Below are 26,018 nucleotides of genomic sequence, written 5' to 3'. Positions count from 1 at the left end.
AAAAAATCGACATACACTATCGGTTGACATGTACCTCAAGGTTCGTAATCTATCTTATCACCTGTCCCTGTTCCCTCTTCTATGTGGGAAAAACTGAAACAATGTTCAAAGAGAGAATGGCAAACCATCGGTCAGCCATTAAAGCAGCAGTTGCCAAGGGTAACAGTGAGCAACCGGTGGCCAGACACTTTGCTAAGGCAAAGCATAGTGTCACGGCCATAAGATACATGATCATTGATCAGGTTCCACCTCTCAAAAGAGGAGGTGACAGACAGACCAAGCTATTACAACTTGAGACCCGGTGGATTGAGAGATTGGGGACCCTAGCACCCCGTGGGTTAAACGAATCACTGGGATTGTATGCATTTTGTTGATAACCTTGACTCATAAGCCATGACGCAATATTGGGCAAGTGGATTTAGACATATAACCACAGTATTGATTCCCCGATATTTATTTCAAGTGGGTATCCTGACATGGTGACGTAGCTGACAGGGTTGCGTGAGTGGAGATTATACCCACTACTAATTCACATACCGCATATATTTCTTTCTTCACACAGTCACTATATGTCTCATTGAATACTCTATATATGAGATCTTATTTGAATCATTGTATATTTTTAAAATTTTTTCGTATTCTTTCCTTTTAGATGTGCCTTTAATTACTATGATGTGGTTGCTTAGCAACGTGTTTGTGTACTGGCGATGACGCAGTAACCGAGCGCCGGATCTTGTGAAGGCGTCCGGAAGCAGCTGACTCCCCATGATGTGTTCACTGTCTATTTAGAGTGGTAAGTCTCACTGTTTTTTATTCACTCTGCTGATCTTGATAAAAGTGCACGGGCACTGAAACGTTGATCCACATCTGGGCATATCGTTGTTCTTTATTTCCCAGTCTGGAAGTGCCGCCGACTACACCACACTATATATATATATATATATATATATATATATATATATATAGGATAGAAGAGTTCCTGGCACTCGCTGTATAAATCAGCGACCTGGGTGCCTTGCTAACCCTGTGTGAGCAGGATAATGTAGTAGGTGATGGACGGCTGGCACTCTCAGGATTTGTATAACAAATGAAATTCATTCAAAGAAGATACCGACACAAGGGTATATATATAATAGAATAGAATAAACTTTATTGGCCATGTATGCTTGCGCACACTAGGAATTTTTTTTTTGTGGATTTACAGTATATATATATATATATATATATATATATATATATATATACACAGTTATGCACAAGTACATTGTGGTTTACAACGCGCTTTTGAGGGCTCTGACTCGCGAGTTGCAGATTGCATTATGTCCTGCGTTATGTACCACGCCATGTAATACATAGTTTAACCACTGGGTGACTAATGCTCCACGTTAAGACTTTACGCTACGGATTTTTGCTAAAGAGCCACTTTTCATTACGGATCTTGTCCTTACTTTACGGACAGAGTGTTTGTATTTATTCGCAGAAGCAGCTACGTACGGTCATTTATGTAATTGGTACAGAAGCCATGCTAACCTTTGCTATTGCTGGATGACTACTTAAAACATTATTTGAGGACCTACAGTATCATACTTTACACTACAGATTTTGTCCTTACTTTACGGACAGAGTTATTTTATTTTATTCGCAGCCGCAGTGACGTACTGTATGGTCATGAACTGTATGTGATTGGTGCAGAAGCCATGCTAACCATCTGCTATTACTATAATCACAGGCAACAGTGGCCTAGCGGGTAGAGGCACAGCTTCACTATGTCAGTATCAGTAGTTCGATCCTCAGTTGGTTACAATTAGGGAAGCCAATCCCGGGGCATTTTTTCAATCCCGGGATTCGGGATTGAAAAATGCTCAATCCCGGGATTCCCGGGATCCCGGGATTGGCTTTCCTAATAGAAAAATGCCCTGGCTGCCCCGCAATTACTTACATCCATGCAGGGGCAGCTGGGTTGCCGGGTGGGTGGATGGGCGGTCATCTTAAGGAGCCAGGCTGGGGGACGGGTAGTTAATGTTTCTGCTGGCTGACTAGTTGGGCGGGTGGGTGAGCGGCGCGGTGTGGCTTCTTCATGCTGCCGCCCGTGACGTGAGTGACCTGCTTGCGCAGCGTGACCTCGTCACGCTGAGAGGTCACGCTGCGCGGTATGCTCCTGCTGGCTGGCTAGTTGGGCGGGCGAGCGGCGTGGTGCTGCCGGGCGTGACGTAAATGACCTGCCTGCCCTGCCTGCGCAGCGTGACCTCGTCACGCTGAGAGGTCACACTGCGCAGTATACTCTGCCGGGTGCCGGGGGAAGCCAGGCAGCGTCTGAGCGGGTGCTCAGACGCTGCCTGGCATTAGACTGCGCATGTGCAGTCTAATCCCGAAATCCCGGGATTTGAAACTCCAATCCCGGGATTGAAATCCCGGCCTTTTGGGGGCAAAATCCCGGGATCCCGCCGATCCCGATCCCGGGATTGGCCACCCTAGTTACAATATATTTTCATTTTTTAAACTTTTTTTTTTTTTTTTTTAAACCAATACAGGTACTGTAGTTACAGTAGTTGGTGCTTACAGTATCAAATTCTTTCGGACTTTTCCACAAACAAAAATTCACAATGGCAGGCCTCCATGTACACGATAGTTAATACCCATACATACTGCGCTACAGAGAACGTTTTTTTTTACGCAAAATAGATTTAGCTTTTCAGGTAAAATTCCTTGCTTTGAGGACCGTGTTTCGGGATTAAATTCACTAACCTTTGCTAAACAGACACTTTTCACTACGGATCTTGTCCTTACTTTACAGACAGAGTGTTTGTATTTATTCGCAGAAGCAGCTACGTACGGTCATTTATGTAATTGGCACAGAAGCCATGCTAACCTTTGCTATTGCTGGATGACTACTTAAAACATTATTTGAGGACCTACAGTATCATACTTTGCACTATGGATTTTGTCCTTACTTTACGGACAGAGTTATTTTATTCGCAGCCGCAGTGACGTTACGTTACGTTATAACGCGATCTATAACGGGACTATAGCGCAAGGAGCAGGCGCGATCCATGCGCGATTTGCATGGCGCACTTTATGCGCAACGCAGCCACGATGTAGTTGGGCATAACTGTATACACACACACACACACACACACACACATGATCCCTTTACTGAATAATAAATACTGTTCTTCAGACATCGTATCAAGATCGATTATTGAAAAGAAAAGGAGGGTTATGCTGTAGGTTTCGAATTTGCCAAGCTGCTTAGTGAGAGACTGAACAAGTAAAAAGAGGGTACGTTAGATGCAGGGTATGTTAGATGCACAGTATGCGTTCCGCAAAAGTCCGCAGTGGTGGACTTAAAACATATGGTGTTTAAAACATATACTCACTGGCAATTACAGGAATGTTTGGGACGCTGTTACACTCATGGCTACCGGTCAGGGATGCTTCCCGCTTGCGGTGCGTCTTTCAGCGCTCAACAAGAACACAGAAATAGTGGAGCTCTCAATAATAATGTATTCAACAAACAAAATAATTATATAACTATATAGTCACTAAAAAAATCTGATCAATTGGGTATCACAGAGAAATTAATTTAATAAGAATAAAATGATCATCAACATATTATATGGATCATAATGAATAAGCAATAAAAATATATCAATTAAAAAGCACTTCAATAAAATAATTGTTGGATGGACACTATACTTAGAATGTGTCCCGCTCCTACAGTAGCCAGCCACAGCGCAGCCAGGCTCCTGCATGGCTCCTGGCCGCACTCAACAAGCACATGCGCAGAAATACGTACGCGCAATCAAAAAACATTGGTCCCCGTGCAAAGGAGCGGCTATTGCGAATGAACCTGAGTAAGGTCCATACAGCCTTATATACCAGATTTATCTTTGCCAATCAAAGATTAAAATGTATGATGAGGAATGGAAGACTACTTTCCACAATTGCTTTCATGTATCTAAATGCCAATCCCACATTGAACAATACTATAAACTTGTTCATAGACAATATCTAACTCCTGCCCTTTTACATACAATATGGCCGTCCTCCTCCAATGCATGCTGGAGACAGTGTGGTGGTTTGGGAACACTATACCACATTTTCTGGTCCTGCTCTAAACTGACGGGAATGTGGTCCGGGGTATTTACCCTACACTCTGAAATCTCTGGGACTCAAATCCCTCCCTACCCGAAAATAGCATTATTTCATGTATTCTCAGACAATATCCCCAAGGACATTCGCTATGTTCTGGGCCATGTACTGATCTCAACCAAACTATTTTTAGCAAGACACTGGTGCACTCCATTGGTCCCAACGATCCTAACTATCGAGGAAGCTGTCCATGCCCCAGACATTCACTGATTTAGTGGCTATTTTTTAAACTGCCTCAACACTACGGTATGTCTGGAGGACTTACTCCCTGACAGCTGTACTTTTATATGGAAATAAAGTGGGTGGAGTGTTGAAATGTATACAATAACACCTCTCTGTTTGACCATATCATTTAATACCACGCCTCATACCCCTTTGATTTTCAATATTTCCAATATGTTTTTTTTTTCTAATTTTAGTACCGCTAGATGTTGGAATCATACCAATAATCTTTGAATATCCATAAGTGTGTGATGTGACCCCCATGTGATTTGTTGCAGACTATATGTATAAGAGTTTCCCCTTTCCCACCCCCTCTTACTTATTCTGTACCCCTCCCCCTTTTTATATTTGAAAACGCAAATAAAAATTGAATCTTAAAAAAAAAAAAAAAAAAAAAATTACAAATGTACACCCCTTATGACAGTTTCACGATTGAGATTAAATAAAAAATAATCAGTTCTAACTTCTCTATTTCTTCTTAAGCTTCCCAAGTGCAAACCGCAGATCATACACCAGTGAATCACCAACAATTGATTGTTTCAAAATATATTTATACAAGGCTGTAAAATCCAAAAAGGTTGGGCAACTTTTAGAATTCAGTCAGTGTCAAAGCTATTTTATGCTTAATCATTGAACTTCCATTTCGTAATCAGTTTTTAATAATCCATATTATTCCTCTCTCTCATAGCTGCCTACCCTGCTGCATTCTGCAGGAGACTCCCTGAAATATCAGCAATCTCCCTCTCTCCCTCATTAGTCTAGCAATCTCCCTCATGTCACCTAGCCCACATTACACTGTTACATTTTTGGGGAAAAAAGGAATGAGAGCTATATACATTTACATTGAATCATCAGCACCATTTCCCAGCACTTTACCAAGTATAGTAACTCTTACTAACTGCTTTGGGGATCATCTACAGTTGGATATAAGTCATAATAAAAGATTCCTCTCAGCTGTAGCAGTACACACCCACGCTTCTAGGTGCCACATTCACAATCTCTTTGCACTTTCTCTCCATATATGGAACTAGACACGCCCTTTGGGAGGAGCATGACTCGCCCCCTCCATGGGGCACTGTGCAAAATTATACTACCACCAACTATAATCTCCCTGAAACTAGTTTTCAAAAGTAGGCAATTATGCTCTCTCTGCTGGTTCTCATCAGCACCCTGAAGTGTGACAATATCACTAATTGATCATTCTCTGACATTGAGGTCTCATATAAACTTGCAGCAGTTAGATATTCATACAGTTATTATACTCAACTTGTGAGTCCTTCTCTATAATTAAGACAGTCATTTTTTTTTCAAATAATCTTTATTTGCCACCTTATTTTCAATATACATTTTCTACATGTAACATTACACACCACTTGCTTAGGCAAAAGTATTAAAACAATGTCTTTACAGAATAATAGGTACATACATTACATAACAAAACATAACACTTTTGCAGCAAACTCTATTAATCATTCCCTTTTCCAATCCCGGGTTACCCTACCCTCTGTTTTTTAATTATACAACTGCCGGATCGCACTTTTGTCGTTCTATGAGAGATATCGAGCCGTGTTGTTCATTCACTCAACATACTGTTAATTTGGAACCATTACATTTTATTACCGTCTTCCCAAGAATAAAGATAAATCTATCCCTATTTTCCCATTATTTCATGTTTATATTTTAGGAAATTATTCCATTATCTAAAAGTTAACAAAAATTGTTTACGCTACTTAGTCATTGTAATTTCTTAATGTGATTTACAAAATTTTCATGTGCATACTTATAAACACTCAATACAGTACATTAAATGTCTATTTCACTCAATACTGTGCATTGTGTCTTTAATCTTTAACAAAAAAAAAAACAAAAAAAATTTACTTGTGCTGTCTATACAGTGCTAAACGTTATATCACTCATTTATATTTTTAAATTACCATTTTGTGCAATTTATATTTTATGGTCCCTACTTGACCTATTACTCATTAATAAATGGTATCCCTTTATAATATGGCGAAAAGTACCATCATCCCCAAATTTTATAAAATTTGTCAATACTATTTCTTGAAAGATACACATCTCTCTCATGTTCAACGGTGTAATTAACCAAATTAATCCACTCCGTCTTCCCTGGGGCCTTTTTCGCCATGCAAGTCCTGGCGATAACAACGTTCGCAAGCGAACTGAGGTTAATTGCAAATTGTCTTAATTCCGGTGACTTCAATTCATAGGACCATACTCCCAATATAAGTGCCTTGGGCTGAATAGACTGACGGGGTATACTGAGGCTCACCATAATGTCCCCAATTTCCTGCCAGAATCTCTGCAACACATCACATTGCCATATTAAATGCCAAAAATTACAACCCGCTACTTTACATTTTGGGCAGTCATCTTTAACCTTTCCCGCAAACCTACCTATTCTCATGGGCGTTAAGTATGTACGATGTATTATATTATATTGTATTTGCTGCACCCTTGAGGAGTTGGTAGACACCCTAAGTGTTAATAGTGCCTGGTCCCAACCCGCCTTTGTAAGTTCGGGGATATCACCAACCCATTTTTGTGCAAGATCTTCTAACTGATCCTTCTGTGTTATTGATATCATTTGTTTATAACACTTTGATACCCATTTGTCAGTGCCTAGATTTGTAATAAACACCTTTAATGGCATATCTTTGATATTAATGGATTTGGTCTTAGTATATTGAATAAAGGCGCTCCTCAACTGGAGATATCGGAAAAACATATTTTTCGGCAGTTCATATTCACCCTGAATTTGGGAGAATGATTTTAACCTATTATGCTCAAATATTTGTCCTATTGCTTTAACACAGTACTGGTGCCAAGCCGTGCCCCCTTGCTGTTCCTCCAGTTTCTCAAAAAATGCCAAGGAGTACAAGGCAGTATCTGGATCTATCTCATCATATTCAATTTCTTTACTAACCCATTTCCAGATTTTTATCGCCTGATTAAGAATCGGAGGGTATTTCTTACGATTCACCCTAGTAAGAATTGCCTGCAGTGGCGTATATCCTGGAATGGCCAGGTTAACTAGTTTAATAAGTTCTACCAGTTGGTCCTGCTCCTTAAACCATTCTTGTAGGTGTACCAACTGTGCCGAGATGTAATATAGCTTGAAATTTGGCAAGGCGACCCCCCCCTGTTCTCTTGCTCTGGTCAATATGGACATTTTAATTCTGGGGATTTTGTTTCTCCAGATAAATGGTATAATTACGCTATTAAGCTTTCTAAATACAGCGTCCTTTATATGAATGGGAGAATGTTGCAAAGCATAGAGAAATTTGAATTTTTTCTTGAAAAAGTGCTGGCATAGCACGAAACGCGTTGAAGAGGCTGTTCTCCGTGGGCACGCTATCCTGCATGCTCCCTTACCCGATTCCATCCAACACAGAAGCCGGAGCAACGATCGCTGTATTGCAGGGTGACGTCACCACACAGTCCCGGACAGCGCAGAAGACGAGCGGCTTATTTCTGCAAGCAGCTTCCACAATCTTCATTCACGGCTGGACTCTGGCAGCCTGTGTTAGAGGTAGAGAAAGTGCAGCCCCACGGACTTCTCAACATTAGCCTAAAAGAGCTGTTTACATTATATTAACCACGATTATTTTTCAGGTGCTTTTTTCTTCCTTTTTCTCTATTTCTTTCCCTTTATTAGCACTCATCCTTATATTTTATACCGACTTTATTTAATGAGCTGCTTTCACATTTATTTTTAGCGCAGTGTCCAACTCTTTAGGGTTGGTAAGTCAATGGTATTAAAGTAGTTAACAATATCAGTACTCCCCCTTACTAACTTAGACTCATATGTTTCACTAAAATGTTTTACAAATACCTCTACTATTTTTGGGGTCGCGCTCAATATTTCACCTGTATCCGAACGGATTTTGGAAATAACATTTGGGGGTTTATCCACTCTTGCTAGATAGGCCATTCATTTTCCTGCTTTATCGGCATTAAGATATACTTTATGAGACTCTTTTAATAATCTACATTTTGCCATATCTTGTAGGTGCACCACCCATTTATTTATTTGCTTTTATCCTCCCAATTCCCTTAATATATTGTTCACAAATTACATTGGTCTACAGCCAAATTCCTCCAAAGCAAATGTAGTTTTTTATTTTTATACTAATTCTGGGTCACGGATAACAATAATGATGATGGTTACATTGTTGATTAGCTCTACTTTTCACCATACAGTAATATGTCACTGAAGCTGTTTTGTTGCATAATGGAAATAGTAAGCCATCAATTCCATTGGGTTATGCACCCGATATGAAAGAAATGTATGGCAAAGTAAAGCAGTTGTTCACAGTTAGAAGCTGATTGGCCGGTGATAAAAAAACAGACACTATGGGGGAAATTTACTAAAGGAAATTTGTAAAAAATAGGTGTATTTGTATCCAGAAATACACTTATTTTTGACATTTACTATCCCGAAAATACGGCATTTCGTATTCGTATTGATAGCACATCAATACGACTACGAATTGCAGTTTTTTCGGGATAGTAAATGTCAAAAATAAGTGTATTTCTGGATACAAATACACCTATTTTTTTTTACAAATTTCCTTTAGTAAATTTCCCCCTTTATCACTTCACCGAGCTTAATAAATCTGCCCCTCACTACCCAGTAATGTGGGAGGTGCAGTGATGGGTAGAGCAGAGCACAGTGGGGCAGCTGGGCATTCTCCTTCATAAGGAAGGGCAGCACTCCCTGCACAGAGTGCTGTGACCGAACAAGGTGGCCCCACTGGTGTGGTCCCCCTGCGCACACCTACGCACCCGGCAGGGCTGCCACTAGGAATTTTGGGGCCCAGGACTGATTTCCAGTCCAGGGCCCTCCGCCCCTCCAGATTACTTACCACCCCACTCCTGCTGCAGGTCCGGAACCACAGGCTTATTCAATGCAGGATGCAGGCAGGCAATTAAAATGCAGCACTGGCTGGTGAGCCAATCAGAGCTTGTGTACCGCAGCTGCTCTGATTGGCTAATGGTACACAAGCTCTGATTTTAATTGGCCGCCGGCGTCCTGCATTGGAGAAGCAGGCAGCACAGTGGAGGCAGTCAGGGGGGTCAGCGTAAGGAAAAAATTAGCTGCATGGGCCCTTCCAGAGGCTGGGGCCCGGGACAGCTGTACCCACATTACCGCCCTGTCGGCGGCCCTGGCACCCGGCAATCTCACCAATTAGAACTTTTTGCAGGCGGACATTGCCCTGCCTGCCACTGATGATGCTGGGTCTCCGGAAAGCTGCTGGATCCTAATGTCTGGCCGCTATTGGCTGCTGCTCTCCATTGAATAGAAAAGGCAGAAATGTCATTGGGAGAGAGGCAGCTGCAGCCTGTCCTCTCTCCCTGAGCTGGTGTCGCACCCATCGCCTGGCTGCCAGTGCCAATACAAGTTTTTAACAGGGGTGTGGCCACCTGCTTGGAACCCCAAATCTCAAATATATAAGGGAATGACAAAACAATGCTCAGAACTGAAGAACAGGCCATTTTAGACAGAGTCTGAGGTACAACATCAAGCGGGTGTTTCTAATTTCCATGTAAGTCGCCTGCTGCCTGCACAAATGCCCCCACCACCGTTTAACCCCACAGCCCTGCGAGGAGACGTGTTACGAAGACCGCTGCAGGCGAAATCATTTGATGGTCACCAACCATTAAGGACGTTCACAATCCGGGTTGAAAAAAATGCAAACCCTGACCATCAGGGCAGGGGCCGAATTCCAATCATTACGTGTGATCCAGAATCATACCTCAAGACAGAGGGGCCCATATACTGTATATCAAAAATTGCATATGCAATGCAAATCGGGTGCAATATTAGTGCCCAGAATCCCATTGCAGTATGAGATTCTAAAGCAAAATGATATGGAGCGCTGATATGATAATATCAAACACTGCAGCTGTTATCCTCTCCGACCGCTGGTGCATTTCAACGCGGTCCTATCAGAGACTGGAATCGCTTGTTCTGTCAGTTGGCAACTTGCTTTCCCGGTCCTCCACACGTTTCTCCGCCTAATTGTTTATTCAGCGGCTTCCTCAGGAGGTCTCTGATGCAATTCCAGTCTCTGATAGGACGGCGTTGAAGTGCGCCAGCGGTTGGAGAGGATCGATTTGGACTGCAAGCAGAATCCCTGTTGTTTTACCCGGATGTTCACTGAGTATTAAACCACTAATATGTTCACATAAAACGGCAATTATTACCTATTGAACTTCTATTGACCAGTTTTAACAAAGGAAAATGTATCCAATTGCATGCTGCTACTAACCAACTAACATTGATACTAAAAAGGAGTTCCTAAAGTGAAAAATTGCTTTTTAATTTATGTGTGTTAGTCTTGTCTGTCCCAATGTTGGCCAAACATATACACTAAATACTAATTATTTTTAATAAAAATCAATAAAAAAATCAATTAATATTAAGCACAGTGCTGTACCATCTTGTTTTTCTAGAGATTATAGGCCCTAACACACTAGGTTATTTGTAGCTCAAAGTATCTCACTTTTGGGTTTTGAAATACTTTGAGCTTGTGTGTATTGGTGGGTGATAAGAAGTGAGCGCTGCCGCTATCCGACGGCCTGTTTCACAGGCTGAACAAACCACTTTCCACAGTCTCCTGCTGTGAATTGTTTTTATTTTTTTATTAACAGTTTCATATTCAGCGCCGCAAGTTCTGTTGGACTATGTGTCACTGGGGTAATTTTCCTTTTGATCTCTTGCACTTTTCCTCTCTCTCCTACAGCCAGGCTGCATGCAGGGCCGGTGCAAGGCACCGGAGCGCCCCAGGCGAGTCGGGCTGGGGGCGCCCCGGTGCCGGGGGGGGGGTACCTGTCGTTCTGCGCTCTCTCTAATCAAATCTGGCGGCGGAGGCAGCGGGGGTCCCTGCAGTCTATTAAAAATCACGAGCGCTATCCGCCGGGCTATGCGGAAGCGCTTCTAGTGTGAAAACACTGGCAGCACGCTGATTGGCTGAGATCAGCGTGCGCCGTGCTGCCAGAGTTTTAGCTGCCAGAGTTTTAGTTTTTAGCCCGGCGGATAGCGCTCGTGATTTTTAATAGACTGCAGGGACCCCCGCTGCCTCCGCCGCCAGATTTAAATACACAGGTACAGGTACCCGGGCGGCATTTTCCGCCCTCCAGTGGCCGGCGCCCTAGGCAAATGCCTAGGTTTGCCTAGTGGTGGCGCCGGCCCTGGCTGCATGCAATGGGGGAGGGGGGGGAAGCAGGACTTTTCTCGGTGCCATCATTAACGAACCCTCTACTGAACTTGTGGGTCGATTTTGGCTATATGGCATGTTCAGTGGATCCCAGTGATGTCACTGAATGATATTGTTTTCCAATATCGTTCTGCATGAACACTCAATTTGACCTCCTGCGGCCGATATCATTAACAATATTGGTCGCGCCCAGGATTGTATAGTGTGTGGGGCTTCAGTCATACCAATCCACCAATGAAACATTTTTTTCCACCATCAGTAGATAGCGCTGTCCCACACTTGTGGTCCCTATGGATCTATGTGGACAATGCACCATGGCCGAGAGCTTTAGTGGACTCAAGTTGCCATTTATAGATGACTATTCTATTCTATGTTCCGTCTATCTCTACAACAACAGTTTAATATACCAGGTTGCGCAGTAGGGCACTGGGAATGGGGCCTGTTCTAGTTTCTTGATATAAAAGTTGAAGCAGATTTGAAAATATTTTAATAGTTCCTCTGGATATAGACTGGCTGAGATTGCTCCATTTGGAGAAATGTTGACACATCCATCAATCTGAAATCTAATTTGAGATTTGTAGCGAGTACACATAAATCTGCCGGGCCCGTATTAGTGTCTACAGCAGATTAGAGCAATCTTTATTTATTTTTCCCCTCTTACGCTATAAAAGTGCTTTTTTGTTTGAGAACATGGCTTTACAGTAGCTGTGTTCCAGAACTATTTTAACATCTAGCACCATCTAATCAAACCGGGATCCCTCCGAACTTAATCACGACTGTGGCTCAGTCTGTTGCATATGATGTTGCTACGGGAAAAATATAAAACACGAAATGATTAAATTTGAAGTGTATTATAGAAATATTTAATGGTTAATTGTACCCCAAAATGTAATACCCCTAGCTCTTACAAGACACTGTTATGCAATAGGCTGCCACAAGGTGGATCTGCATGCAGAGCACAGGAAGCGATCAGAGGTATGCTGGAGTAAGGTACTGCATGTCTAGAACCATACCCTCCAACATCTCATGAGTAAAAATCAGTACAAGCTGGGGGCGTGGCCACTGATAGAGGGGGGTGGTCATCAGTAAAGGGGGTGTAGTCACAGTCAGCCAGATCCAGCAGTGGAGCGGCTCGTACAGAGAAGGCAGCTGCGGCCCTGCGTATTCATGATCCCCCTACACGCGCTGCTCTGCTCCCCGCCTGCCAAGCCATGTCTCTCCCCACTTGCTGGGCCGCACTGCTCCCCGCCTGCCAAGCCAGGTCTCTCCCCACTTGCTGGGCCGCACTGCTCCCCGCCTGCCAAGCCACATCTCTCCCCACTTGCTGGGCCGCACTGCTTCCCATCTGCCCAGCCGCGCTGCTGTCAAGTGGAGCCGCGGCCAGTGAGCTGGAAAACTGGTACAAAATGGAAAATTGGTTTTAGCCTGTACAGACCATGAAAAAATCAGTACTGTACTGACTAAAACGGTACAGTTGGAGGGTCTGCTAGAACTGGGTAAGCGATGAAGTTGAGGTGGTGCTAGTGCCAGGGCCAATGAATACCCACTGATAGAGAGCTAGAGTCCACAGCAGAAGTGCTAGCAGCGTGTGTGAGAGAGCTGGAGAGAGTTTGACACTGCTCAAAGCTACAGCAGAGATCTGGTCAGAATAATTAGGGGACATTTCCCTACAGAGAATGCAGATGAGTCGCAGAATCTCTGTACATAACTAGCATTTGTATCAGGTGTCTAATAATAATAATAACAATAATAATAACCTCGATTTGCAAATTCTATGATTAAGGGTCCCTTAGGCCCAATATGAGGTGGTCAAAGTCCAAGTCCAGTCCATACTTTAACCCTAACTCCATGCTTCAGATGACATGGTTACAGTGTAGGCTTTACAATAGCAGGCTAACCCTAAATGGTAGTGAGGCTACTGAAAATTATTTCCGCCTCCTGGCCCCCCAGAAAAGGTGGTCAAGTCCCTTGAAATGGCCCCAGCCTCCTGCAATTCCCCCATGGTGGGGAATCACATCATTTTGGCCCACCTTTGGCCCCACCCCTGTTGTGTCACATCCACCAACACTGACCCCTGCTTCCTGGAGCTGGTTGCCCTCTCCCAGAGAAGGCAGCATAAATGTCATCCACCCTGTGCTGGGTCAGACGGTAAAGCGGAAGGGGAGTTTGAGCAAATTCTTCAACAAGCTAATTAATGGAGGGGGAAGTTGCAGTTCCTTAATTGCAAAACAAACTTTCATTGTCCCACAACTGGGACAAACAAACCGGATCTCAATATGGATCTCTCGACCGAGGATATAATTTTGAGGCTCAGCAAAATAAAAACTAACAAATCACCAGGGCCAGATGGGATACATCCTAGGGTACTAATGGAATTAAGGGAGGAACTAGCGACCCCTCTATATTGCATTTTTGAAAATTCACTATCAACAGGTATGGTACCAAAAGACTGGAGAATAGCAGAGGTAGTGCCAATATTTAAAAAAGGTAAAAGGGATGACCCTGCAAATTACAGGCCTGTGAGTTTAACATCAATAGTGGGTAAAATATTTGAAGGAATTTTAAGGGATGGTATCCTGGAATACTTAGACCTTCATAGTTTACTTAGTATTAACCAACATGGGTTTGTGAAAAATCGTTCCTGCCAGACAAATTTACTGGGCTTCTATGAGGATGTCAGCAAAAACCTTGATAATGGAAACGCAGTAGATGTGGTCTTCCTTGATTTTGCAAAAGCTTTTGATACAGTACCACACAAGAGGTTGATAAATAAAATGGTGGACCTGGGACTAGGTGAAAATATCTGTAGATGGGTAGTGAACTGGCTGTGTAATAGAGAACAAAGAGTGGTTGTGAACAGTGCAGTATCAACTATGATACCAGTACTAAGTGGAGTGCCACAGGGTTCGGTACTGGGGCCCATCTTGTTTAACATTTATATTAACGATATCGGGATGGGGATTCTCAGTGATGTATCCATCTTTGCTGATGACACAAAACTGAGTAGAGTTATTAAATCAAAAGAGGATATGAACATACTTCAAAATGATCTTAACAAACTAGATGAGTGGGCTAAAAAGTGGAAGATGAGGTTCAATGTGGATAAATGCAAGGTTATGCATCTTGGGAGACGTAACCAGTGTGCTAGTTACCACCTAAGCGGGGAGGCATTAGGTACTTCAGCACTTGAAAAGGATCTAGGAGTCCATATAGATAATAAGCTGGGGTGCAGTGTTCAATGTCACATTGCAACAAAAAAGGCCAACAGAATTCTAGCATGTATTAAAAGGGGCATGGAAACTAGGGACTCAAAAGTAATTATGCCACTGTACAAGGCATTGGTTAGACCACACCTTGAATATGGAGTACAGTTCTGGGCCCCACACTATAAAAAGGACATCATGGAATTGAAAAAAAAACCAAAGAAGAGCAACAAAGCTTATTAGGGGAATTGAGAATTTAAGCTATGACGAGAGATTAAGCAAGCTAGGACTATTTACACTAGAGAAGAGACGTTTAAGGGGGGACATGCTCAACATGTACAAATATATCAGGGGCAAATATAACGAACTCTCAAGCACCCTTTTTACTGCAAGAAAGGAATCTAGGACACGTATTAAGATGAGGAAAGAAAATTTTGTTCCCTCAAAAGAAAAAATTTCTTTACGGTCAGAGCAGTCAAATTTTGGAACTCTCTTCCTGGAGAGGCGGTGTTGGCAGATACAATAAATACGTTCAAAATAAGGTTGGACAAGCATTTATTGGATAAAAACATCCAGGGGTACTAATATGAACCATATTCTGTCTTTTACACAGGGATAAGCTATTAAAACGTAGGTTGAACTAGATGGACGCAAGTCATTATTCAGCCTTATCTACTATGTAAATTACAGACTATTTTTTAAATGAATAGCATCAGGTTTGGAATATTATTATTATTAATAATAGTTTCTTATAGAGCGCACACATATTCTGCAGCGCATTGCAGAGAATATTTGAACATTCACATCAGTCCCTGCCCCAATGGAGCTTACAATCTATATTCCCTACCACATGTAAACACACACACAGACATTTAACAGTTAATCAAACACCAACATTCCCGTAAAAATATGATCAATGTTGAACATTTTTGCCATTGAAGGGGGAGAACCATATGATTTCTTACCATCGATGTTATGATGCAGAAGCAACAAATATTTTTTTTTGTGCTGGGATACAGATTTTAGCTCCACCCCCGACATGCCCACAAAGCTCTGCCCCCAGGTTCTTATTGGCTCACAGCCTACTGTATTGTAAAGCAGGGGTTTCACACCATCAAGGTTACCTATCAATGGTACCAATGATGGTTACCATCAATGGGTAACCCACTGATGGAGATCACTACTCCTGTGTGATACAGGAAGTATCTATTATGCTCGTGCAATGTGTCACCATGGTAGTTATCACTAGGTTGCCATGGTGATAACACACTGGTAGACCAATAAAAAAAAAATGTCACAATTATGGCGAGATTCATATCTGGATCCTCCAAGCCCTATATTTTAGAGTGGGTTAAATTCTTTTGAGTTCTATTGAAGATGGGATGTTGTCAATAGAACCCCTATCTTAGTAAATTTACCCCCTTTACATAAATATATTGTAATATATTGTAATGGCGCTTGGCTGTAATTAATATTAAGCACAGCATTTTCATAAATTGTAATGTTCAAAAACTATCGAAGAAGAATCAAAGACCGCAAAATTAGCAAAACTAAAATACAATATATTAAGGAAAAAAAAGAAAATTAGATTTCTCATTTCTATCAGGCAAATCCCTGATTAACCTTTGAATAATCCTCAAACTCTTTTCTCTTTTCTTATTTGCAATCATAATGGCATATACAAATCCACCACAAAACTATGCAGAAAATGGCACATTAGATTTAATAATTGGCGCATCGGGCTGACAAAGCCAACAAAAGCGGCTCTTGATATATCAAGGTAACCGCTCGTGACCCTTTTCAAGATTAACTAATCAGCAAATTGCTCTTTTTAACTTAAATTCCTCTGTTCGAGCAGGGATACCGCGTGGAAATGATATCATTACATGGAACACATTATGTAGTCTGATCAATGAGTATTGTCTGGATTTTCAAAGCGGCGTTCTTTCCGTGAACAATAATGGCTAGAAGAGACAATGACCAAGACACTTACTGAGATGACACCTGAGCTGTTCCTCTGAATATTGCCACTATTCAAAAACCTCTCTTCAGCCTAATTCTCACAATCTTGACGACGGCTGAAGCCATAATTACTGTGATGAGCACAGATACATTTATTCCAGACAACTGTAGAAGTGAGACATTAAAGGAACACTACTGTATACTGTAACTTGTATCAAACTTGGTCCATTCTGAATCAAAGGGGGGATATGCTCAACATGTATAAATAGATTAGGGGCCAATATAAGGAACTGTCAAACGCCCTTTTTTCTACTAGAAAGGAATCTAGGACGCGGGGGCACGAGTTTAGATTAGAAGAAAAAAGATTTTGTTCATCTAGAAGAAAAAATTTCTTTACAGTCAGAGCAGTCAAACTTTGGAACCCTCTTCCTGGAGAAGTGGTGTCAGCAGACACTATAAATAGGTTTAAAATAAGGTTGAATAAACATTTATTGGTTAAAAACACCCATGGGTACGAATAAGTAACAATCTGTCTTTAAAATATCAGAACATACTATACAACAAGGGATAAGCTACTATAAACATAGGTTGAACTAGATGGACGCAAGTCTTTATTCAGCCTTACCTACTATCAGTGGCGCTGGAACGTTTTTAGGTTGGGAGGGGCAAGATATAATCTCATTTTGGCGCCCCCTAAATTGCTATATGTTACCCCCTGATAGTTAATGAAATATGTTTTCATCAATAGTAATAGAGTAACAGAAAAACACTATAGTTTTATTAGTAACAAAATAACATTTGTCCAGCACATGTCCCCACATCCCTCATATGTCCAGCACATGCCCCCACATCCCTCATATGTCCAGCACATGCCCCCACATCCCTCATATGTCCAGCACATGCCCCCACATCCCTCATATGTCCAGCACATGCCCCCACATCCCTCATATGTCCAGCACATGTCCCTATAACCCTCATATGTCCAGCACATGCCCCCACATCCCTCATATGTCCAGCACATGCCCCCACATCCCTCATATGTCCAGCACATGCCCGCACATCCCTCATATGTCCAGCACATGTCCCTATAACCCTCCTATGTCCAGCACATGCCCCCACATCCCTCATATGCCCAGCACATGCCCCTACATCCCTCATATGTCCAGCACATGTCCCCACATCCCTCATATGTTCAGCACATGTCCCTATAACCCTCATTTACCCAGAACATGTCCCCACACCACTCATATGCCCAGAACATCAATTGTTCACACACTCCCCATAACTTAATACATCCCCAATGTACATTAACTTTAATTAACAAATTGTGAGCAAGTTTAGAGATCTCCTCAACTTACTTTTTTTGTTTTGCTGCCTGGATCCCTCACATACACAGCAGGGCAGACACGCTGGCCGCAGCAGGATGGGGTTGGAGCGCGCTGGGGACCTGGATGCTGGATGCCATGCCCATGCGACGCTCGTCGCTGAAGCAGCAGGGGGCGGGCGGCCGCGGCGTCGGACACTGTAAGTGTCAATCAAACACCGCTGGGCAGGGCGGCCGGCAGGGAGGGGACTGAGTCTGACAGGGAGGACGGATGGAGAGACCCGGCGCAGCGGCGCCAGCGCGCATAGCACTGCAGGATATGTGAGTGTAGAAAAGACCTCACACATACATCAAGACACAGACGGGCCCCGGCTGGGCTCTGGGGCCCTTCAGATCGCCGGGGCCCGTCACACATGTCCCCCTTGACCCCCCCTGTCGCCGGCCCTGACAGCGCCCCCAGACAACGGTACTTTAGCGCCTCAGTAATTTTGGGGGGGGGGGGGCGGCCCCCTCGCCCCCCCCCGTTCCGGCGCCCATGCCTACTATGTAACTAATATGTACTAATGGAAAGCCGTTGAAATCAACAGTTATTTATATATTTATTTTAAAAAGAATAAACTCCTTTCAAGCAACAGATGTAAAAACTTTATTCGATTGGTAATTTTATTTTTTTTACAAATTCATTCACTGACTTCGGTAAAGACATTAAGCTTTAACAAGAGATAAATCCAAGGGTGATAACGAGAGATAAACGTCCAGCCAATCACCTGCTACCTGCCATGTTACAGCCTGTGTTTGAAAAAAGTCAGTAAGGAGCTGATTGGCTGGATGTTTATCTCTCTTTGGGCGGGATTCTCTAAAATCCGCAGCCCTCTTCGCCGGCCACCGCATTTCTAATGACCGCATATTCTCTAAAATATGGGGTCATTAACGCAAGGGACAGCTCTTGCGGTAAGAGCTGTCCCTTGCGATGCGGCGCCGTTGCTGGACTTCCGGGTCTATGACCCGGGAGTCCATCTGCGCATGCGCAGACTGACGCGCCGGCCGCAGGGCATGCTGGGAGGGATCCGTGACGGATCCCTCACACACCGCTGCGCTAAGAAGCCCATAGCTTTTGCTGGCGATTCCCTCCGCAGCGGTGACACTGCGAAGGGGGGTTAGAGAATACAGAAATGCAGTAAAAACCCAGATAACGGGGTTTTTACCGCATTTCTGTAATAGAGAATCTCGCCCTTTATCATCCTTGCATTTATCTCTTGTTAAGGCTTAATACATCTGCCCCAGTATTTTGAGTCCATCCATTTGTGGCAGCTAATACAGATGCATCTTTACTGCAACAGAATCCTTTGATCCTGCTTGAGATATTGGTTCTGGCAGGTCTGTTCTGACCTTGGCAAGTGTCTGTCCTTGACTCTTATTCATTTGATCTCACTAGGCATAATTCAGGTTGGTTAGCAAAAGCATACTCCTTCTTTAAGGGACAATACCATGTGCACTGCAGGTGGGGCAGATGTAACATGTCTCAATTTGTCACAACATGTAAAACACGGCTTAGCTGTTTTTCCAAATGTAGCAAGTGGATGGATTCTGAAAATTGTTTGCAGCAGTAGAATTTGTATAAAGTAATAGATTAGAGGTGGTAATTTTTAGAAAAATCACAAAGCATGACTTTTGCAGAGTCCAAGGTGTGCCAAATTGTGCCGTAGATACTGTATGTGGGAGCGTACAGTTGTACTCCTGACTGTACCTGTTTTATGATTGGCAGATACCAGTACTGGCAAACCTTTGCCTATCCTATCCCTTTGATCATTAATAATTTGATTCGGCCTTGGACTATGAACCTGAGGCACCTCTGCAAGAGTCTTAAGGAACCCCAGTGTGCCTAGGCACACAGGCCCTTATTCTGGGTCACTCGCAAAGGCAAATTACTTCTCAAATGGACAAACCATGTGCAGTGCAGGTGGGGCAGATCATAGTTGCCTCCCCTCCTGCATTCCGAGGAGACTCCCTGAAATAGCAGCAATCTCCCTCTCTCCATCATTAGTCTAGCAATCTCCCTAATTTCACCTAGCACACATTAAAATGTTAAATTTGGGGGGAAAAAGGAATGAGAGATAGATACATTTACAATGAATCATCAGCACCATTTCCAAGCACTTTACCAAGTATAGTAGCTCTTACTAACTGCTTTGGGGCTCATCTACATGTGGATAGACGTCATTTTAAAATATTCCCCTCAGATGCAGCAGTACATACCCACGCTTCTAGGTGCCAAGTTCACAATCTCACCATATACTGTATGGAACTAGACATGCCCTTTGGGTGGAGCATGACACGCCCCGTGGATGGGGTGCTGCACAAAGTTTTACAACCAACTACATCTCCCTGAAACTAGTTTTCAAAAGCAGGCAAGTATGGGGCAGATGATCATGTAACTTGTGCAGAGAGAGTTAGATTTGGGTGGGGTTTTACTTCAAAGTGAGATCTATATTGCAGTGTAAAAATAAAGAAGTCAGTATTTACCCTGCACAGAAACAAAACAACTCACCCAAACCTAAATCTCTGCACATGTTACATCTGCACCCCCCCTCCCCACAGCACATGCACATGTTACATCTGCCCCCCCTCCCCCCCGCAGTACAGCACGGTTTTGTACATTTGTGAAGGAATTTGCCTTTTGAGAGTGAACCAGAATAAAGGCCACAGTTTGGGAACCACTGCTATAAACAGAAGACTTAACATAATTGGGCAAATTTAATAGCCACTGAGTTCCGCCTTGTAAATGATTGCCCCTTTAAAAAAAAACTAGTTCGCCCGGGATCCCGCACTGCCGCCAAAATCAGGGGCTGTTACATTTGGCCACATACTGTATAGTAAAAAAAAAAATACATTTGGAACTACAGTATATTATTTCTGTTCTTTGGCTTTACAAATAATAAATTAAAAATCTTTGTACATGATAATGTCTGAGCACTTTAAAATGAAACATGGCAGCAATAAGAAACACATTAAAAGATTTTTAGGAATCCAAGTAGTAAAAAACACCTGGAGAGAGAAGAATGTAGAAAAACTACTAATCTACTGGATTGCCAGTTTTCAAAATGGAGATTTGGGATTTAGGGGATGTATCAAGAAGATCCTCCTAGGAAGAGTCTGCAGACAACTATGAATGATTCTTCACACATAAGCAACCCGAATCGCCAAAATTAAATCTGAAAAATTTGAATGTTTGGATCCTTGTGAGAAAAAGACGCAGTGGAACGCATACAGGAAGCGCTTTGAAACGCAAACGTCACATCCGGGTTGGAACTTCCGGTCCGGACGGAAGCGCAATAGACTGTATGTAACCAAGTTGTATGTGATTACTCCCGCAGCGTCTGCCTCCAGGCGGAACGACGCTGTGGGTGAATGTTTAACCCTGATGCATATGGAGGAGGAGATTCCTCAGTGCACTAACAGAAAAACGTCACTTCCGGAAAACGGAGGTGTGGGACACAGGTGTATCAAATCACCCTATCCCATATGGTATAAAAACCCCTGACTTCAGTGTGTTGGCATCCACATCTGAAGAAGGAACCAGATTCCGAAACATGTTATGAGGATGCCAACACTCTGACGGGAGGACTCTGCTGTAACATCGCTATATCCCCATCCAAAGCCTGTGCGGTGGTGCTTTATTCCTGCTACCCGGGACTTACCATCTTATAGCACCCAGCCCACCGCACCAACCTGGAATGGTGAGATAAAAGTATCAGATTGCCCCGTCATATTCATTGTACATGCACTTTTTGAAAATATATGCATTGTCACTTTGAATTTTTGTACTGCTGCTGCACTTGCACTTTGTGTATCCATCTGCATTTGCACTTTTAACTTGTGAATTGTATGTAAAATAAATCTTTATTCTGGTCAAATACTCCCCACTGTGGGTCCAGATTATTCACATATCCACTCCGGACTTAAACATCCTAGCATCTGATGTGTGTGACCTCTAGCATGTATATACATCACATTTCAAAACTTACAAACTAAACCTGAAATAAAGACTCGGAGACTTAGGTTTGGCAGAAATTGTTAGCTGATTTATTTTAGCACTTTTAAGCTAGATTAATTTATTAATAATTAATTAATGGTGGCCCAGAAAGAACGGCTAATTAACTAAGCTCCACCCACACAATCTGCATACGTAATCAAGCCTACCCTAACAAGCGGTATCCGCTCGACCTACTGCATTGACTACCCACCCATCTGATGGGTTCGCTGCCCCCCGAGCGGTAGATCGAGCGAAGGCCTAAGCCAATGAGAGGCGAGCGCACCGAAAAGCAAACATATACGTAGCATCATCATTTGAATAAGAACTAATTCTATTCACCTGCCGTTCTTTCCCGCCTATCAGCCAACGCGATTAACACCCACCCAACCATAATAACACAAGGGAGGGAGGGCGGGAAAACTTTCAGGAAAGAGAGAAATACTCCTCCCTTTCCTGCCCTGATATCCCAGCTAACACTGCCCTTCCCTAAGTCCTTATTGGACCACCGAGTCACATGCTTCCCTAGGTCACACAACAGTCTTGGATGTTTAACCCACTCCATGCCTATTGCAGACATTACGTTATTCTAAACATCCTAGCATCTGATGTGTGTGACCTCTAGCATGTATATACATCACATTTCAAAACTTACAAACTAAACCTGAAATAAAGACTCGGAGACTTAGGTTTGGCAGAAATTGTTAGCTGATTTATTTTAGCACTTTTAAGCTAGATTAATTTATTAATAATTAATTAATGGTGGCCCAGAAAGAACGGCTAATTAACTAAGCTCCACCCACACAATCTGCATACGTAATCAAGCCTACCCTAACAAGCGGTATCCGCTCGACCTACTGCATTGACTACCCACCCATCTGATGGGTTCGCCGCCCCCCGAGCGGGAGATCGAGCGAAGGCCTAAGCCAATGAGAGGCGAGCGCACCGAAAAGCAAACATATACGTAGCATCATCATTTGAATAAGAACTAATTCTATTCACCTGCCGTTCTTTCCCGCCAAAGCCCAGAATCCCCGCCCGGCCACCAACCTAACGCACTGAGCTACAACCAGAGATAGATCCTCCAAAATTAATGAACCATCCCTAACCAAATGCACCCCGTTAGGCAGGAAGACCTGATGGCACCAAAACCTAATCATCTCCTGTGGGTCAACAGCACCTCTGGCAGCTAGAACCCACTGTGCCACCGCCGATATAGCTGCTTCCGAGCCTCATTTGAAGCCTTACCATTTCTAGCATCTCTCAAAACGGAGTCGGGGAAACAATTGGAGACCAACCAAGGTGCAGAAAAACCAAGCTGTATTAATGGCTGCAAGATCACTCAAGATCAAGGCCGACAGCTTCAATCGGGACATTTTCCCAAATTGTTGCCTCCAGCTGAAGTACCAAAGACCTCAGACACTGGCGGACGTTCACCTCAAGGAACGCCTCTAAACTCAAGCCAGTACGGCCCTCGAACTCCAAGCCACCAGACTAACAGAGAATTCGCAACCGGCCTACCCACAGATGAGGCCCAGCCGGCTGCCCAATACAGAAATGAATGTTTAACTATGCACACTCTGAGCCTATCCTTCCCCATACCTCTAAAGGAGAAGCTATAAGAGGAGACTAGTAGTATTTATATTAAAGGGTTGACCTAAGTATAATAGGAGGATCTGCCAAAAAGAAAATAAATTTGTTCTGTTGAAGCACAATTTTAGGTGCTTAAGACATGCTCCAATACCAATTGAAGCCATACCAGGAAACAAAGATGGAAAGAGACAAACAGGGGGAGGGCAAGGTAATGGAAGGGTATAAGGAAAAAACGGGTGTACTCGGCCGGAGAAAAAACGACTGGACCTGCTGAGGGACTCTTAATTGAGACTATAGCCGAATCAGAGTGATCAAATTCAGTCCGTCAGTTCAGGCAAAAAGCGAGAAAACTCCGGACGCTGGCCCAACAGCAGAGCGTAGCTAATCCCCGAGTAGGATGGACAAGGATGGGGGAATAAACAAATGACCTCAATCAAACACATACATACAAAGCGCAAGGACCTACAGCGCAGTAGGTGAGGCCTAATGTACTATTTAAATTGCGGAGCGCCATCTTCCTAGCGATTTAAAGCTCGACAAAGCCAATTGAGTGGCTATAGCCGATGTGGCAGCCCCAAGGCAGTGGGAATGGATTCCAAATTCCCAATGGAAACTCGCTGGACAATGCCACCTCGACCCAGCAAACTGACATCAGGTCATCAGAGAGCCACCAAACTGCAGGAGCCAGAGCCTGCAAAGGAAAGCCTGACCAGTGTATAAATGTTTGCCAAGGCCACTGGGAGGATGACCTAGGGCACCACAGGAACCAAGGACACACTTCCACCCCCAGCCGTCAGATCCATCTCGGCCGCCTAATCTTAAACCCCCGAACCCCGGGGACTAGTCGGATATCTGATGCCAGCAAAAAACGCAGCGCAGGTCCTAGAAAGCACTACCAGATAAGACACCCGAGGGGCACCATGCAGCTGTAGCAAAACAGCAAGGATAGACTCCTCCCGGACAATAGCGTATCGTAAGCAGAGTCTGCGCAACCCTAAACCTAAACCAGCAGCAAGCAAAAGGTGATGGGGTGGTGGGGAGGGGAGGGCATTTTTTGGAAAAATCAAAAAGAAAATACCCATTAGGTAATGCGCCAGTACCACCCTGAAGTTCCCGGCACTAAACATCTCCTAGAATAGACAACATTAACCCCAACCCCCGCCAACCTGACTGCGCAGATCAGCCAACCCAACGCCCGGAACATACGTTCCCTAAATAGAATTGCGAAGTGCAAACATTGCAGGGCGAGCTGCCCCTAGCCCACGCAACCAAGGAGACCCGGCCTACTGGGTAGATGGCTGCAGCCCTGCATTGACAACTACTAGAGCCAGCTGGATCCCATCCTGCCCAATTATGGTAGACAAGCGAACCAGATGATGGGATCTGGCCACGCCCGCAGCGGCCCTTATTAGTGAGCGGCAGACAAGTGACCCATGGGTACAAATGACTTCAGGCAACAGAGGTCATACACAGCGGCAATCTGGATTCCCAGAAAGGACAGGTAAGTAACCGCTCCTCCATTCCAACCTCAGCAATTAGAACACCAAAATGTCCGAATAGCGAACGGAAACCCCCCAAGAGCCTAGCGCAGCGTTCAGAATAAGCAGGGCCAACAAAAAGCAATTCCTAAAGGTAGTGAGAGATACAGCCCTGACACGGGGACACTTAAACGCCCCAGTGTAAAGGTGTGTAACCCCTTAAATTATGTGCGAGAAATGGAACACCCCATCGTCAACACTTGACGATGAAGTATTCCTCGCCTCTCCACAGCAGATCCGTTCGCTAAGGCTAGTGAATAACAGGCAAAAGGTGTTATAATCCTGATGCATTTATTCATGGCATTGCTGCTATTTAATTGGTAGTGGTGATGTACATTGTTCCTATACTACGTAGTGCGTTATAGGGGACGTATGCACCCATACTGTAGATTGCTGCCTTGAACTTAAAGTCTATATTTTAATTCACCTGGACACGTATGCCCACCAAAACTCATTTCGTTCTTGGCATCCAATAAATTTTAGAAGTATTATTGTGGAATATTATTATCGAAAATAATGATTATTACTGCAATGCTAGAGATTTTGCCTTTCTTTATTTTGCTGCTTGTGACACATTCGAGAAGCAAATATTTTGATTTGAACGACCCCTAATCCAGATATGCGTCTGTAGCATAGCCTGGAGCGCTGGAAATTTTTAGAAGGGAATATTACTGTGCGAGAACACAGCGTTGCCCATGCGCTTACCTGATGTGTTCTACCGCCAATCATGTCACCTTTCCCTCACTTATCGTA

Source organism: Crinia signifera, chromosome 8 (genome assembly GCF_055691185.1).
Source record: "Crinia signifera chromosome 8, ASM5569118v1, whole genome shotgun sequence".
Lineage (NCBI taxonomy): Eukaryota > Metazoa > Chordata > Amphibia > Anura > Myobatrachidae > Crinia > Crinia signifera.
Note: the sequence above shows the minus strand (reverse complement) of the source record.